At 32.5% G+C, this 16,802-nt stretch overlaps 1 protein-coding gene across 4 annotated transcripts in view; it reads left to right on the forward strand.

Annotated features, from left to right (window-relative positions):
- The window catches only part of KIAA0825, a 399,846-nt gene that overhangs the window by 13,016 nt on the left and 370,028 nt on the right, over positions 1 to 16,802 (forward strand). For 3 of the 4 annotated variants that reach the window (XM_079146011.1, XM_079146010.1, XM_079146013.1), the window contains exon 2: positions 8,407 to 8,548. The exons of the other annotated variant lie outside the window; for it this stretch is intronic. The gene's annotated coding sequence lies outside the window, so the exon portion shown is untranslated. The remainder of the gene's footprint in view (positions 1 to 8,406; positions 8,549 to 16,802) is intronic. 4 annotated transcript variants of the gene reach the window in all.

Consider the following 16,802-nt stretch of genomic DNA (forward strand, 5'->3'; position numbering starts at 1 on the left):
TAAAATGTGTTTTTCCTTAGTACTAGGAATTGAACCCAGGTGTGTTCTACCACTGAATTATATCCTCAGCCCTTTTTTATTTTTTATTTTGAGGCAGGGTCTCCGTAAATTGCCCAGTCTTACCTCAGACTCCTGAGTAACTGGAACTGTAGGCATTACCACCAAAAAGTTTAATTTTAATGAGGTCCAATTTATCCTTTTTTTCTTTTGTTGACTCTGCTTTTGGTGTTGTATCTAAGAAACAATTTCCAAATCCAAGATCAAGAAGATCTATACCTATAATTTCTTTTAAGAATTTTATGTATTTTAGTGCCTATATTTAAGTCTTTAATCAATTTTGAGTTACATATGTCTTGTGAGGAAAAAGTCCGACTTCATTCTTGTGCCTGTTGATATTCAATTCTCTTTTTTAGTTTGTGAATTCTTCAGCATTTTCTATATACAAGATCATTTTGTCTACAAATAAAAGATAGTTGCATTTATTGCTTCCCTCTTCTTTTACTTACTTTTGTTGGCTAACTGTCCTGACTAGAACTTCCTGGGGCAATGTTGTATAAAAGTGGTTAAAACTCAGCAATTTTATCTTGTTTCTGATCTTAGAGACAATATTTTCATTCTTTCACCATAAATATTATATATAGCTTTGGGTTTTTGTAGATGCCCTTTATCAGGTTGAGAAAGTTCTCTTTTATTCTTTGTTGAATGCTTTTATTATGAATTTTTATTGAGTGTTTTTATCATGAAAGAGTATTTGATGGTAACATTTTTTTTCTGCATCAATTTATATCCTGTATTTTGTGCTTTAATATGTTAATAAGGTATTTAAACTTTTTACTTTCCTGGGGTAAATCTCAATTTGTCATGGTGTATAATTCTGTTTATATGTTGCTGTTTACAGTTTACTAATATTTTATTGAAATTTTTTACCACTATAAAGGTTGTTGGTCTATAGTTGTCTGGCTTTTGTCACTACTGTAATACTCGATTCAGAGAATTAGTTGAGAAGTATTTCCTCCTCTCTTGTTTCTTAGAAGAATTTTTGAAAAATTGGTGTCAATTCTTCTTTAAATCTTTAGTAGACTTCACCAGTGGAGCCATTTGGCCCTAGGGTTCTCTTTGTGGGAAATTTTTTATATTTTTAATTCAGTCTGTTTACTTATGATACTTATGTCTTAGTCTGTTCAGTGCTACTATAACAGAATGAAACAAAGTAATTAACAAATTTATTGACTTACAGTTCTGGAGACTGAGAAATTCAAGATCAAAGTGCCAGCATCTCACTAGATTTATTTCGTGATGGAAGGGCAAAGAAAGCAAAAGGGAACCAAACTCATGTTTTTATAAGGAACCCACTCGTACAATTAGAGTGTTAATCCATTCATACTTCTTAAAAGTCATGCATCCCAACACTTCTACACTACGAATCCAATTTCTAACACATGGAACTTTAAGAAACTGTATTCAAACCACAGCAAGTCCTGCCCCCCTTATTATCTTGAATTAAATTCAGTAGTTTGTATCTTTCTACAACTTTGTTTCTTTGTCTAGGTTGTATACTTTGATGATATATAATTATCTGTAGTATCCCTATAGAATCCATTTTAATCCATTTATCCCCCTTGTCAGTCTAACTGAAAGTCTTTCAACTTTGTTGATCTTTTCAAAGAATAACTTTGATTTCATTGATTTTTCTCTGTTGTTTTTCTGTTCTTTTATTTTTAATCTACATCATTTCCTCCCTTCTCCCTGCTTTGAGTTGGACTTCTTTTTCTAGTTTCTTAAAATAGAAGATTGAGTTATTGATCTCAGATATCTTTTAATACAGGCATTGTATATTGTCAGACTAGATTTTAAAAAGAAAGATCCAATTATGTGTTGCCTATAAAAGATACATCTTGCTGGGCAGAGCGTTGCATGAGCATAATCCCAGAGGCTGACGCAGGAGGATCACAAATTCAAAGCCAGCCTTGGCAACATAGCTAGACCCTGTCTCAAACTAAAAAATAAAAATTGCTGGGGAAGTGGCTCAGTGTTTAAGTACCCCTGGGTTCAATCCCTGGGACAAAAAAAAAAAAAAAAAAAAAAAAAAGACAAAAATATAGGTAATATAGGTAATAAGGAAAAGAATTTAAAAATAAATTTCATGCAAACAGTAGTCATAATGAAACTGGAGTTACTATAATAATATTAGACAAAATAAGCTTTAAGAAATAGTATTAGATGGGTATTTCATAATGATTCAAATGTCAATACATCAAGCTTATTTTCTTGTTATTGAGAAACAGTATTAAAACACTAACTACAACTGTTCAATGGTCTATTTCTTATTCCAATTGTCATTTTTGCTTTATTGATTTCGATGCTGTTGTTAGATAGATATATTTATTATTACATCTTCCTCATGAATTGACTTTATCATTATGAGACATCCTTTTTTCCTCTAATACTACTTCTTGAATCTCATTTTGTCTAATGTTAATACAGCAACTCCAGTTTTATTATGATTATTGTTTGCATGACAGCTATTTTTCCATTCTTTTATATATTTATACCTTATTTATTTATATTTGTACCTTATCTTGTATCTTTAAGTCTAAGATATATTGATGTATAGACAACATATGGTTAGAGCTTTCCTTTTTATTTTGTTTGACAGTCTTTGCCTGTTGAGGTATTTATACCATTTACATTTAATATACTTTTGATATGATGAAGTTTCATTTTTCATTTCAATTTAGTTTCATATTATTCCTATCCTTTTTGTCCTTTTGTTCTTCCTTGACTACTTCTTTTCTGTTAAATATACTTAGTGTACACACATTCTAATTTCTGTGTTAACCTTTTAAAAGTTGTTTTCTTAGTATTTCTCTTGAGAGTACAATCTACATCTTCATTTGCCACAGTCATATGAATACAACTTAAATACTTAAATAAAATGTAGAAATTTTGTTGCAATATAGTTCCCTTCCTTTTTTGCTCTTTCTTTCCTATATATTAGATCTGTATATGTTGTAAACCAAACAACACACTAATTGTGGTCTCTCTCTCTCTGTCATTTCTCTTTCTATATGTGTGTGTAAAATTGCATAAGAATAAATGAGAAATAATATTTTATAGAGTCTTATATTAATCTACATGTTCACCAGTTCTGGAGGCTCTTTATTTTTTTATTGTATAATTGAGTTACAACTTGTTGTCATTTTCTTTAGTATCTTTTTTAAAGCAATTCTGAATCTTATTTTATCTTGTTTTAAAGACAACGGCTTTATTTTGCTATGAGTTTTAAATCAATTATTCGATTTGCAATTTTTTTACAATTTTTCATTCCACTATTTTCTGGCATCCATTGTTGCATCTGAGAAGCTAGCTATTAATCATGTTGGTATACCTGCATATGAAGAATTGTTTATCTCTTGCTACCTTACAATTTTTCTCCATATCTAATGTCTTTCAGTTAGTTTGGTTATATCTAAATATGGGTGTCATTGTATTTATCCTTTGTGGGGTCCCTTCAGCTTTTTTGATGTTTAGATGTATGTTTATCATCAAACTTGTTGTTTTTGTTCCTTATTTTAACATATTTTTTACCCCTTTAAATCTGTTCTCTCCTTCTGAGTTACCTATTATTTGATTTTTAATATGATTATGATTTCCCTACATGTCTCTGAATCTTTGTTCGTTTTTAAAAAGTTATTTTTCTCTCTTGTTCGGATAGAATAATTTATATTCATTCACCTTAAATTATTATTTCTGTAGTCATCCTGAATATACTGTCAAAACCCCTCTAGGAAATTTTATTTTCTTTATGTATTATACTTTTCAACTCTAAAATTTCCATTCAATTATTTAAGAATCTCAATATTTAAGTCATTGTTGTCTTTCTTTTTATTCTTTACTTGTGGTCATTTTTTAAAATATCTGCTTTGAGTCTTTATTTTAATCCAACTTCTGGGGACATTTACGATTTCTATTGATTGCTTTTTTGAATTTTTTTTAGATGTTGATAGACCTATATTTTATTCATTTATTTATATGTGGTGCTGAGAATCAAACCCAGTGCCTCACACATGCTAGGCAAGTGCTCTACCACTGAGCCACAACCCTGTCCCACCTCTAAAGATTTTTATTGTTGCTTTATTTATTTGAGGGGGTAATTTCCCTAAATTAAATAGTTGAAATTTGTCTCCCTGTGATATGTGACTACTGATGTCTCTGTATTTTTATTTTTTATTTTATTTTATTTTATTTTATTTTTTTGGATGGGGGAAGGAGAGGATCGTACTTGGGACTAATCCCAGGGCCTTTAAATTCTCAATTTTAGTTTTACATAAAGTTTTCTAGGACTTTCCCATGTCTCTGTAGTTTAATGGTATGCCTGTGGTTGGACAGTAGTTGTCCTTAAACACTTCAAATCAGTATTTCTTCATTCTCTGCTCATGGGTCTTTGTATTGATAGAGAAAGTCATTTCAAATTTCAAGTGCAGGCTGTATTCAGGTGTTACTGAACTTTTACTTTCTATGATGTTCTTTTTATCTCTGTGCATGCGATTATTCAGCCTTAGGGTTGGCCAGGAACATAAGGTTAGCTTTGTGCCTCTCTGGTCCTCATTACACATGTTCTTAGCCTCAGCCAAGAATATGCTTCTCTCAATTACCCTCTCCCAAGGTCATTTATTTCACTGACCACTGCTGGTTTGGGACGCATCAAGTGTGCTCCCTTTGACCATTTTAAACAAGTTTCTGGTCCTCATACTCTTCCCTGAATTAAAGAACGTGTGTTCTGAGTAGGTTATGATTGGTGGTGACAAAAGTAGCCACAGGACAGCATACAACAAAGTCTGACTGTTCTTACCTAAAAAGTTAGCAGTTTTTCATATTTAAAATTTTGTTCAATTTTTATACTCCTGTGTTCAAATTCTGAACTGAAATGTTTGTGTTTTGTAATTTTTTGCCTATCTCTATAGTTTTTTTTTGCGGGGAGAGTGTTTGTAGATCATACTCAACCATGTCAGAAAGTCCTACTTCTGATCTTGTTTTACACATGAAATTTTTTCTTGTCTTGAACATATGCCATTTGATTGATTTATTCTGTTTTCTTTGGGGTAAGTTTTTATTTTATCTTTGTCTCAAAAGCATACAATTTTTTATTCAACTGTTGAATGATCCTTGGCTATGTATTCCTATTAGTAAAGAGAAAACTGAAAAACTGTATAGAAACTCTATTTGGATGGCACTGGTTTTACTGGTAACGTTTGCTGTGGAGTGAATAGCATGCTAAAGTCAGTGAAAGGTCAGAATGGGACCAACTTTTTTTGGAGACATTCACACTTGTACTACCTTTCCTACTTTTCTAGATGGTTAATTTATTTCTTTGAACATAGCATTTCTCCCATTTATTTACTTTACACACAGACAGACATTTAACTATAGAAAAGAAAAAAAAAGTATTGTGCAAAATGTTAGGAAGGGAAATTTAGTGTCTCTTGGATAAACCTTCAACTGATTTTGACTTTTAGTGTTTACACATCTGTCACAAATATCAAAGTATTCCTTTAATTGTAGCCCCCTCAGCACACATCTTGTGAGCTTTTCAGTCTCTGTTTCTTCTAGGACTATTCTTACATCTGTCTTACCCTATATAGTTTGTTCTGATGACTCTCCTCATTTTTGTAAATGTATAACTCCCCTCCTTCAACACATCTTTTTTATCTTAAGAGAATACATCAGGAACAAAAGAAAAAATACGCTGTTTGACCTTCCTCCTTGCTACATTTTCAATATAGGTTGTTCCCACCAAAATTCATGTTAAGGTTTGGTCCCTGGTACAGCAGTTTTGAGAGCCTAGCGAGAGGGGTATGGGTCATGAGGGAAGGGCCTCATGAATTAATTAATGCCTCTTTGTCCTTCTGCCATGAGGTATTCACCAGAGGCTGAGCAGATACTAGCACCATGCTCTTCGACTCCCCTTCCCCACTCCAGAACTATGAGACAAATCTCTTTTCTTTACAGATTATTTTGTGGCAGATATTCTGATATAGCAATAGAAAACAGACTAAGATGCTAACCAAAAATTTTGTGCACCTGTTTTTAAATGGTCGAATATAATGGGTACATACTCTCTTGTATCCCTTTTCTTCTTCTTTGTTTTGTTTTGCAGTGCTGGGGATTAAACCCATGGCCTTGCATATGCTAAGCAAGTGCTTTACCACTGAGCTACATTCCCACCTCCGGAGTTTTGTTTTGGTTTTCCTTTTAAACATTTTGTACATTGCTATCCTTCTTTAAAATTGTTATTTATGGTTCATTATGAACATATTTTTAAAGACACAGTTTATTTTTTATTATTTTAATGGTTATTATTTTAGTAATAGGCTCCTCTCTTTATCCATTCCTTCATCTTAACCATCACACACATCTCCTTTTCCAGGTAATCAGTGTTAGCAACATTGACAGTGTATGGAACAATAAATCTAATTTTTTCCTTTGGTGAAACTGATTGGCTAAAAACTATCAACAAAGGCATTTGCTTTAGAGGACATATTGTCACCAAGAAAGCAATTTCAGTTGTTTTTGCATATTAAAAAAAAAAATTTGTGATTTCAGCTATAGAGTGTAGGTGATATGCCCTGTCTCTGAAATGGCTTCGTAGTGTTGGCATCTCTACTTTCGTTCCTAGATGGAACTGACCCATTTCCCTTATCGAATTCTTCCTTTTCACTTTTTTGTTCAAACTTACTTCCCAGAGGGTCAAGTTGTCAATGAGGGTTTATGTCTCTTTCTGATAAAATATCAGTTGGAATTCAGCGTGGGATAATGGATGTTAGTAGCATCTAAGAACTTGTTAGTCATCTACCAGAGAACAAGAAATATGAAGTCAATCTTTACATATTAGAAAAAAACAATTGGAATCTTCTTCATATCAGTTTCCTAGACAACCTAGGTCTAACCAAGCGATCAGTGTGACTGTTCATAGGTACCAAAATAGTATTTCTATAACTAATGCATTTGTTGTTTGACTATTTTTCTTTTTCTATTCAACAGTCAAGTTAAAGAAATATATAGATTTTGGAAATAAAGAAGTTAAACTCATTATTTGTGCGTGAGTACTATAAGAAAATAAAGTTGAACAAATATATTGGATAAACACTTAAACATGCAAAAATCTTACACAATTATATATATATATATATATATATATATATATATATAAAAGGATGGGTTTTGCAAAGAGAGATTATTTTCAACATTCAAAATATGAAGCGCCTAGGAATAAATATATCAAGAGTGTAAATCTCCTGTGGGAAAAATAATAAAATATTATTGTGTGAAAATAAGGCCTCAATAAATGAGATGATATATGTATATAATACACACAGCTTGGAAAAAGCAATGTTGTACAGTTGTTCAATTGATCAATGCTGTCTCAATCAAATTCTTAACTGCCATCCTCTTGGTAAGAAGAGAAAAACACTTGACAAGAGATTTTAAACTTTTGTGGAAAAGTGGAAGATCAATAGCCAAGAATACAAATAGTGTATCTTGATGCAAAGAAAGATCAGTAAACTGGTGGAATCTTATTAGTGTAAGTGGAGGCTGTGGACCATGGCATTGGTGAAATTACCTGAAATCCTGTTAGAATTTAAGGCCTGAACCCAAAACAACTTTAATGAGAATCATTTTTAATAAGATTTTCAATTATACTGAGCATCTTCTGTACAAAGATGTCTTTAAAATAATAGATATTGGGCTGGGGTGTGGCTCAGTGGTAGAGTGCTTGCCTAGCATGTGTGAGGCACTGGGTTCAACTCTCAGGATCACATGTAAATAAGTAAATAAAATAAACATCCATCAACAACTAATAAAAATATTAAAAATAAATAAAATAATAGCTACTAATGAATATATTTAAATAATATAAAGGCCATGACACAAACACCTGATGACAGAATCCAAGAATCTGTTTTCAATAAGGTCACCCAGAAAAGTGGGAAAGATAGGGCAAACTAGTAATTAAACAGAAAAAAAGTAATTGAACTGAATGCCTTTGTTGTTTTATATGGTGCAACTTTGCCTTATTCTCTTTAAGTTACCTTGCTTTAGAAGTGGTCAGTTTTTTGTGAAATAAAGGAATGTTTTAAATATGCATTTTCCTAGGGGCCACTATTATATATGTGCCTACAGGGTATGGTCCGTACCCATCTTCAAGATATATTTATGTATTTTCTTAGGTACCCCATCATTAAGATATCTTTATGTATTCACAGGATACATATCTGTATGTATTCTTCATAACTCAAGCCTGAAGGTCATAATTTAATGATAGACAATTAATGTGAAGTGACCTCCTGCCTCTACTGTGGCAATTATAAAGCTTTGTCCCATTTTTTTTTTTTTTTTTTTTTTTAGGTACATTTTATGAATTCTGGGAAAAACTGCTGAGGATTTTAAAAGAAGGAATAGTTCTACTGGCAACTCATAAGAAAATAATTTTCTACCAGCTTTAAGATTAGACAACTAGCTCATTCTTGGTCTTCTGAAATAAAATTAGGTAAGAGATTTTTTTTCCTCATGTTTTGAATAATTTGTACTCTACCTACTGAGTTTCCTTGAAGCCTTCTATAATTCTATTCCTTTGGCCTCTTCAAGAATACAGTTAGCATTTTCCTTTAGGAAGTTAGTGTGCCAGCCAGCTGTCAGCCTTATCATATACCTGATAGCCAATGTTAGGGGAAGCACAATTCAATTTTAAACCAAGTTTTCTACATGACAGTGCAGCAGGGCTGCCAGAATCTCTCTTTATGTCCCTTTCTTTGAAATTTCCCCTTCTACACGAACAGTATACTTTTATTTTTAAATCCTTTGTGTGAAATGAAACCTCCACTAACTGACTTTACTTGTCTTTAGTTAAAAATCAATGAATTGAATAAAATAATCCGTATTTCTCTTATCCTTTCTCATTTCTAGAAAATAAAATACCACTACTTGTTTAACTTGTGACTTGTCTAAACATGTTGAAAGAATTGACTATAAGGCATAACACTCAGGCTCTGAAAGGGAACTGTGACAAGTTCAGTCAAAAGGGAAAAGAGGAATAATTTATAAAAGGCGCTGCAGATAATGATGCCAGCCAGTTATTTTAAAATGCATCCATCTCACCTTTTAATGAATTAGATTTGTCAACAGCAAATGTTTTATGCACTACTTCTAATAAAAGTGGCACACTAGGAATGCAATGCTTTGAGGTTGGCTTCTTCAAAGCTTTAGAGTATCTTCAATTCAAAGATATTTTTTAAATAATAGATATTAAAAAGTATATTTAAATAATATTAAGGTTGTGACACAAACACCAAGTGACAAAATTCAGGAGTTTCAAAGCACAGGCTGACATGCCATCACTATTTCACATAGTAACTGCTTTTTAAATTAGGAGGGTAACAGACTGATTTGGGGATTTTGTGTCAGTTTAACTTTAAATTCTCTTGTTGTTTTGGTTGGTGTCACAACCTTAATGTCAACTTTTCAAATAGGTTTCTACATTTCCTTTGGTTTGGGGTCATTAAAAAATGCATATGATAAATCTAAGAGGCATAAATAGGTCACACTGAAGTGGAATTCCTTGCTTCCCTGGAGTTAAGAGACAACTAATACCTGCCTTGTAAGTGGAAAAAGTTAACTCAGGCATTTTCAGTAAATTTTTGTTTTTCAGGTATTTGATTCAAAAAAATGTTAACCCAAATCATAAGACAAGATGTTGGGTATAATCCTGTTCACACTCTGTTCTTATGCCCCTAATCCTAATGATTTGATATTGTCCATTATTGTCTTTAACAATATTAAGCATCAATATTAAAGATGAGGCAATACTTTAGAAAGGACTTTGTGGCTACTGTTAGAACAGAATTTGCTTGGGGACTGTGGTTTAGTGTTTCAGAGTAGCTAGTTCCTTGAAGCTGTTTTAGCCTATCCAAAGGTTCTCCTGTTCTAGGAACACTATGATTAAAGGGCTTCATACTCTCTGTCTCCCTCCCTCTCTCCCTCCCCACCCCTCACACACACACACACAATATATAGTGTTTTATATATATATATATATATATATATATATATATATATATAATCACAGTTCCCACAACTGATATTTCCTTTCAGTAAAAGCACAAGTTTCATTTCATTTGAAGAATACTTATTTGATGTAGTTGAGTACAAGTGAATTCTTCCTTATGAACTTTGAAATGTAGTTCTTCAAATAAAGCATTTTTATGCAGATTTGTGGAGGGTGGTAAACTCATTTTTTTTTTTTTTTTTAAGTAACACTTGTCTCGGAAAGCAAAACAAAGTAAAATATGATGAGTGGAAATTTAAAAAGAAATTCTAGTATCACACCAGACATTAAGGAAGTTACCAGGAATATTCCTTACCCCAGTCTACAGGGAAGAAGAGAAGAGAAAAAGAGAATATATACTTACCCAAATTCCTCCTTTTCTTGATTCGTATCTGACATAATCTTATGGGGTAGGTAGGTCTGTATTGCCTGTGCTGAATCTAGTTTTAATTTAGAAAACAAAATGTAATAGAATTTATTCCCAAATTTTTAAATCACTTGTGTTAGAAAAATTAAAAATGAAAAGGCAGTTTTTTTCACTTTTTGTTTGTTTGTTTGTTTTTTACCTTGTTGACTTTTAAAAATACCCATAAAACAAAAACACTTCATAGCTCTCAACTCCTCCCTGACTGAACCACCAAGTTTTACCCTTTCTGGGTTTTATCAATGCCTGGGAGAACATTAATATTTATTTCTAATGTATTCCATTCATTCTGTCTTTATTTTTCAATCATTGTTGAATTTGATAAATTGCTTACAGTTTTCATTTGGGAAAGTGCTATGAAATTTCATCTTTACTTCTAGTCCTACTTTACTTTTTCTACCCCTGGTTCCTTCCTTATAATATTTTTAAATTGCCAAAATTTTGATATTAATATTCCTTTTAAACCCTAGTCTTCAAAAGCAAGAGGTAATTATGCTGTGTCTTATAGCAGTTTGAAAATATCTAGTTTTCTTAAGGATTTGGTTAAATCCTCCTAACCCACTCAAACTATAGCAGTACTCTTCCTTGAACAAACTTTTAGCATCGTTGTTGTTCATACTAATTCTACTTCTGACATCTGTTTCATAATAATGAAAAATTGTAAGCAAAAATGGCTGTCTGAATTCAAAGGAAGTTATTCAAATAAGTGAATTGGAACACAGTGTGTACCTGGATTATGAAAAAGTCTTCCGGCATAAAAATAAGATATGCTATTTAAATATCTTATACCGTGCCAGCTTCATGCAAATTCATTAGAGCAGTTTCATATTTATGTATTTAATAAAGTGGATCTAACTTATGTATTTAATGTCCTTCAGTGTACTGTGTTCTAGTGACTGCCTGGAAAAGACATTTTTTAATGTTTCTGCTATATTAGTAATTTCTAAAAATCCCTTTCTAATAGATAAAATATATGTTTTCAGTATTTTTCAATATTGCCAAGAGATAACATTTTTTGAATTCTGTATGCCTGGGACTGTTCCAAGTACTATCTATGGATTATCTCTGGTAATCCTGATAACAATTTTTAGTGATCTTCCTGTTTTATAGATATGGCAGAGGTGTACAAAGAGATTACATTAACTTGCTAAGTAATGGAGTTGGAATTCAAACACAAGAAGTGGGACTCTGAGCCCTTACTACTCAAAGTGGGATCCCATACCAACAGTATGACCATGGGAGCTTGTTAGAAATGCAGAATTTCAGACCTGAAAAGTCTAGATTTTTAACAAATAATAATTGGTACATTAAAACTTGAAAAGCATAGCTCTAAGTCACTCTACTAGCCTGCTTTTATATGCATCTTTTAAGTATCTTTTAAAATAAATTTCTCTTTTTGTGTATAACACTAAGTTTCCATCTTTGTGCTGATTTGGGGATTCCTGTCATATTTCAGGTGCATTATCATGGGGTCTATTTAATAGCTAGATATAAGCAAGGAATGAGGTAGACCCAGATTATCTTGAAAACAGTTGAATGAAGAGTAGATTAAAATAATCCCAGAACACAAATAGCAAGCCTGTCTTTCTCCAGGGACAGATATTTGTTTCAACAAAGACTTTTCTTAAAGTTATAGTAGAGCATGTGTCTTTGAGTACAGACTCTAGAGACAGGCTGCCTGCCTACCCCATAATTCTAGTTATTGGATCTCAGGAGAGTTACATAACTCTCCATACTTCAGTTTCCTCATCTGGAAAATAAAGTCTAAAACCACCCATTACAGGAATATAAGGATAAATCAGTGCATATAAAGGATTCACTTACCTCTTGTGAGATAGGTGAATAAATATTAACTACTGCTAGTCTTAGCCATGATTCCATCTTTGAGTAGAATAAATTCAGACCCCACACTTCTTTGTTATCTCTTAGTAATCTTTTTTGTTAGCAAAGATTACAACCTAAATAGATACATTTGCTATTAGAGTTCATATCACAAACCAGTTTTTATGATTTCTGAAAATTTCTCCCGATGGCACTTTCTGCCTGTAAGTTCTGCTAATGCCACTAGATTATGATGCTTAACAAGTTAAGTCCAGTGCAGTGAGTTCAATATCAAAATGAAGTGTGAGAGCAAAGTATTATAATTTTGAATATTTGTGTTTCTGACTGAATAAAGATGATGAGATATGAGTCCAGTTGACCAACATCTTACATAAGTAATATGGAAAAATTAAATGGATAAAGAATGTTTGTTTGTTTGGGTACTCGGGATTGATTGAACTCAGGGGCACTTAGCCACTAAGCCACATCCCCAGTCCTATTTTTTATTTCACTTAGAGACAGGATCTCACTGAGTTGCTTAGCACCTTGCTCTTGCTGAGGCTGATTTTGATCCTCCTGTTTCAGCCTCCTAAGCTGCTGGGATATCAGGTGTATGCCACTGCACCCAGCCAAGAATGTTTGTTTAAAAATTGGATGTGGGGTGGGGTTGTAGCTCAGTGGTAGAGTGCTTGCCTAGCATTGTGAGGCACTGGGTTTGATCCTCAGCACCACATAAAAATAAATAAATAAAACAAAGATATTGTGTTTATCTACAACTAAAAAACAAAAAAATTTACAAAAAAGATTGGATGTTCTGGAAACTGGTTTTGTCTTTCTGGGTGAGTATAATTTTGAAATAATCAGGATAATCTTCAGGAAAATAATGGTTTGATATGTAAGTATTTACCTAACAACTATTCAGAAATACATATAATGTGTGAAGTGAGAGTGCATGTTTCTGCAAAGTACTGCTTTGAAAACTTCTTTGTAAAAAACATTGAAATAAAAATGCTTGATGAAAAGAATGCCCTGGGAAACCTTAAAGTTGTCAATTCGAGTACCAATAATGAAACTTTAATTTACTTGATCTTTGGTGACCCAGGTATTTGAATTTTTAGCAAGGGTCTCTAGTAATGCAGCTTAAATTTGTTTCATACAATATATTGAGAAACTTCAATAGAAACAAAGACATGAATTGAAAAAGGCTTTTGTTGGCCCAGTATAGTGGTGCATGCCTGTAATTCCAACAACTCAGGAGGCTGAGGCAAGAGGATTTCAAGTTTGAGGCCAGCCTCAGCAATTTACCTAGACCCTGTCTCAAAATAGAAAAGGATTAGGGATATAACTCAATAGCGAACCCCCTGGGTTCAATCCTCAGTACCACAATCTATCAATTAATCAATAGAAAAATTAGAAGAAGAAGAAAGAGAGAAAAAGGCTTTGCTTTTTATTTTTGGTACTGGGGATTGAATCCAGGGATGCTTTACCACTGAGCTATATCCTTAGTCGTTTTCACTTTTATTTTGAGACAGGGCCTTGCTACCTTGCAGAGGCTGGCATCAAACTTGTGATCTTCTGCCTCAGCCTTCTGAGTCACTAGCATTACAGGGTGCACCACTGCACCTAGCTTAGAAAAGTCTTTTGTTACTGCTCCCTCCTTTTTTCAACATTCCACTCTTAGATACTTTTTCTCCCCAACCTCTAACCCAACTTTTATTATCTTCCTTGGCCTTTTTCCTACCCTCTGCTAATAGCCGCCATTCCCAACCTCAGTTTTCTCCTCTTGTCTTTTTTACCCTTTCTTGAAGAACACCTCTTTTGGATTTATCAGTCATATGTCTACCGGTAGTTCTAGAAAGTAATCACAAGTTTATCTTTCTAATCTAATTTTTTTAGCATTCTGTAGCTTTGATATTACCTAGATTTAATGTGGACAACATTAAAAATAGAATAGAAAATAGAAAATATCAGGGAAGCTTTTAAGGGTGAAGCTTGTGTTTAAAATGTATGTTTATACACATACACATTAGATTTCCATGCATTTTTTTTAAACCTGTAATTGATCGTCCAAAATTTTGAACAATATTGTCTGCCTTTTGGTCTCCTAAACTGCTTGTAATACTGTGAGCATTATACTTTCTCATGTACTCCTCTCATGTATCTCTTCCATCTCTATTCTGGACATTTCCATTTATATGACAAACTAAAAACATCATTTGGTATTTATTTTTTTGTGTGTTTCATATCACCATTATCACCATTTCCACCTAAATTTTTAGTATCTATTAATAAACTACCATTTGTCAACCAGATAATTAAAAGCTCAGAATATCCTTTGAAATAATTCAGCCCTTATTGCATAAACTTTCCTATAACTTCATCACTCTATCCTGGCCTATCCTTTGGCCTTTGGTTGCAGAAAACCATGTGGGCAATCATAGTCACCCTCGGCCACCTTCCGGAAGACCAGCATGTACATGCAATGTATGGTAACTATGGTGACCTTGAGCAAAATTGTAAAAGCTTTTAAGGACAAATATTCCCTACCCTGAAAGAGGCCCACTTCTTTATTTTCCTCACTACCATCATAATTCGTCTATTCTCACACTGATTTTTTTTTTTAATTCAAAAAAAGCCATACTTTGGCTTTTATCCTTGCTAGTTTATAATGACATAGTCCCCAAGCTTTCTGTCTCTTAACCTGACCTCATAATTTTCAGTTGTCCTCTTTGGTTTCTTTGGTTAATCAGGTTTCCAGTCCATCCTGTTGTTCATGCCTAGAACATGTAGCAAATGTCTGGTTTTCTCTCAACTTCAGTTGTCTTCCTCACTCACTGACCCCAAGCAATGTTTTCAGATCCTGGAAAGTCACTGAAAAAGCTATCTTTCTCTTTTTGTGGGGCCACATTCTTTCCCTAATTCATCATCACCTTCATCTGGATTTATTTACTGTATATTCCTAATTGATCTTCCTACCTCTGTCTCTCACCTCACACCAAACATCTTAACACTCTATTTTATGCATATTTGTAGAACACTGGCCCTGCACTACTGTAGGAAAAAACTCCTTGATACTTATAAGATAAAGTCAAAATACTTACTCCTAGAAAAAAAAAAGGGGGCGGGGTGCTTAAAATTTCCATTTTAATACTTAGTTGCAAAAGATACTTTTAAAGTTAAACATAACTTTTCAATTTAGATCAAGTGGTTGTTCTAAATTAATTTCTTGAACTTTCAGGTTCAAGTTTTCCTTTGCATGTGTGATAAGGGAATATCCATCCATTTGAAGAATTTCATCAGTTAAATGATGTCAGGTGTCATCATTGGATATTTTTGATTAAAAAAAATCAAATTCCAATGATAGTTCAAATTTCACATCTTGTTCATGAAATCAAAGTAAAGCATTTAGAATATTTGACATTATTTTTATTGCTATTTTAAATTATATTTCACAGTATAAGAAAAAAAATTTGCTTTTGTGATATTAATAATATATACTTGTAGAATACAACATTATAAAAATGCTTTAATAAGTTTAGAGACAATGGAGAGAACTATTTTTGGAATATATCATCATGCACATAGTAATTTCTAATTACATTCCCCAAACTGCAGTTTTATACTAATACAAATTGGATGTGTAGTTTAAAAGTTCAAATACTCTATATATAACACAAAATCAACAACTTACAAATAATCACAAGTAGGCTGATGTTTAATATAACCCAAAATAACTTTACATCATGGTAGTATATACTTTCTCTCTTTGGATTTTAGAAACTTTTGACACTTTGTAGAATTATTTGGCAAATCAATTCAGGTGTCCTTTTGTGATATTAAACATCTTTGTAAAAATGTCCTCTAAATTTTGGCTCCAGTTTCTTCAGAATCCACTACAATTATTTAACTGAAGCATTCAGTAAATGGAGAGCAGAACTTCTAGTTAACGTGAAGGTTTTAGATAATTGCAAATATTGAAAATAAAACTTGCCAACTGGAAGATATTGCCATGCATCCTCATTAAATCAATGGGGGAATTGAACAAATTAAATGATAAAAGTTCAAATCATATACCCTAGTTAAATATGAAATTCCATGATTTTCTTTTCACTATCTAAACTTCTGTGGAAAATATTTTGATAGAGCTGATATCTTTTATTTATATTCTGGTCCAAAGTTATGATAAGCTCTAAAAGCCTACAATTTTGCACCATTTAAATTTAGAAAAACATTCAAAATAATCATGAATGTTCGTTGGATGAGTTTCATCTTTTTAAATTATTAGTGAAAGAAGACTGCATGAGGCAAAAATAGTATTAGTAGTAATATTTGAGCAAAAATATTTCATTGTAAAACAACATTGAGACAATAGTAAAATTTTCTTTGAACTTCATAAATTTATCAGATACCTTTGCACCTAAAAGAGAGTATTTCCCAATTTAAAATCTTATTAAT

The sequence above is a fragment of the Sciurus vulgaris genome (assembly GCF_902686455.1).
Source record: "Sciurus vulgaris genome assembly, chromosome: 6".
NCBI classification, from domain to species: domain Eukaryota; kingdom Metazoa; phylum Chordata; class Mammalia; order Rodentia; family Sciuridae; genus Sciurus; species Sciurus vulgaris.